The sequence below is a fragment of the Elephantulus edwardii genome, unplaced genomic scaffold (genome assembly GCF_000299155.1).
Source record: "Elephantulus edwardii isolate Elephantulus edwardi_28Jun2011 unplaced genomic scaffold, EleEdw1.0 scaffold00461, whole genome shotgun sequence".
In the NCBI taxonomy this organism is placed as follows: domain Eukaryota; kingdom Metazoa; phylum Chordata; class Mammalia; order Macroscelidea; family Macroscelididae; genus Elephantulus; species Elephantulus edwardii.
This window is the reverse complement of record NW_006400211.1, coordinates 728,435-730,505: the sequence shown is the minus strand read 5'-3', so window position 1 is coordinate 730,505 and position 2,071 is coordinate 728,435. Positions and strand designations below refer to the sequence as shown.

The 2,071-nt window shown below is 51.2% G+C and overlaps 1 pseudogene; it reads right to left on the bottom strand.

Annotated features, from left to right (window-relative positions):
- Positions 1 to 434: 434 nt before the first annotated feature.
- On the bottom strand, positions 435 to 1,501 carry LOC102871089 (annotated as a pseudogene).
- Between the last annotated feature and the right edge of the window lie 570 nt (positions 1,502 to 2,071).

Genomic DNA, 2,071 nt, shown 5'->3' with positions numbered 1-2,071 from the left:
CCCCAAAACAACAACTTACAAACAAAGAGAAGGCAGTGTAACCCTCCATGCCTGAACCAGTCCGCAGCCAGCCAGATTCTGCTGGGAGGGCCCGTGGGGGACACGTGGCGGTGCCTCAACCTGGTACCTGGCATCTGAGAGCCCAGCGAGCCCCCTACAAACCTACAAGTGCTCGTGAGCTCTCAACTTCTCAAAGAATGAATCAGTTCTTAGCCCTATAAACACCAGCAGCCAGGGGTGACCATCCCTGGGCCTTTGTGGGTGCTGAGACCTGTCTCCTCTCGAACGGAGACATAACAGGGTTCTCTTACACTAAAACGAGAGAATAAACCCACTCCAACTCCAGGAAACATCTCTGGGCACAGTCTCAGCCCTTTCCTTGGGGGCGAGTAAAACATACATTGTCTTTGACCCAAACAGGTTGGTGAGCTGCTCTAGCTGGGGGTGCTGCTGCTCTGGGAGTTCTGCTCATTGATGGTGTTCAGCAGGAGGCAGGCGGGGGGCCGTGGTAGGTGGGGGTGCCCCAGCTCTCGGGCCTGCTCCTCGGAGGGTTGGTACAGCTCTTCCTCCTCATTACCAGTGGGCCGCAGAAGTCCAGGGCTCCGCCGTCGATGAGCCTGTTGAATTCTTTGAGGTCCTCGTCATGGCCCCCGTTGCACACACACACCTCAATGTGATGCCTGAGTGCCCCGTGAGGCGGTGGTGCCTCCCGGGCGTCTTGTCTTTGCTGTTGGGGAGGGCGCCGCTCTGCTCGGCGCTATGCTCTCTCAGCAGTTCCTCCTTACATTCAGAATCCTTGTTCAGGGGAGACCCCGCTCGCTTGAGCCCCCCCAGGCCGGCCGCAGAGCCACTGGGCTCCATTCCCAGGACTTTGGTGGCTGCTGGGTCAGCTGGCGCGTCGGAGGGCTCAGGGTCAGCGATGCTAGGGGATCTCGTGCTGCTTCTGCTGGGCCCAGAAAAGGGGCTGCTCTGTGTACCCTGGGGGGCCCTGGAGGAATAGGAGCCCGGGGGGCTGGTGCTCGCGGGGCCACACTGTGAAGGCAGCTGCTGCTGCTGGAGCTGGAAGGCACTGTATGGGGGCGGGGGGAGTTGGAGTTCGGTTCACCACTTCCTCATAAGGAGGTAGTAAATAGTTTGGCAAAAACCTGAAATAAAATGGCAGCGCTGAGTAATTGTGGGCTTCCTGGTAGGCGATCAGGTTGATTTCATGTTGTCGCTGCTGGTCCTGAAGGCGGTGCTTGGTTCCTAGGTGGTGGCAGATGCAACAGCAGCTCAGGATGATGATGATGGTACACACCAGCCAGAACCACCAGAGTTCATAGTAGTAGCTGCAGCACTGAGACTGTCCACAGCAGTGTCCCTTGTCACAGGTATAGCTTTGATTGTTGGTACCCACACAGGTTTCCTTATCCTGCGGGGGCTCAGCACTGGCTGACAGGGGGCTGGGCAGCGCCTGGAGGAGCAGGAGCGCCATGCCACTCAGGAGCCTTCTCCTCTCCATCCTCCTCCTGCTCCTGCTCCTCCGCCATGGTGCCACCACCACCTTCCTCCTCCTTCCTCTCCTCCTTTTCCCTCTTCCTCAAACCTATTCTTAAGATGATTTCTTGAAATTCAGGTGGAATAGATTCTAGATCATATTTTTATCCTCATGAAGTTGTTTTAATTCTACTAAGCTTATATAAGAATTTATATATGAGTAATTGATGGTCTCACTCACAGTCTGTCCCTGACCTAGTTTTGATTGATGATACTGAGTTTGTAAATAAGAAATAAGGCTGGAAATAGGGTTAAATTTTATATTTTCAATAATGTATTCATTGAAAATATCTTTAAAAACAAAACAAAAAAACCCATACAGCAACTTTATACATGGACTTCACCAGAGAGGAATCAGATTGACTACATTTGTGGATGAAATTGTTGACTGTATAAATCATAACAAATTATGTCTAACATTGGGAAGAGTAAAATCCCAGAACATTTTTAATGTGAAACCTATATTTAGACAAAGAAACAGTTGTTTAAATATAGTAAATTAACACTGCTTTTTAAAAAAAATCAGCAATATTGT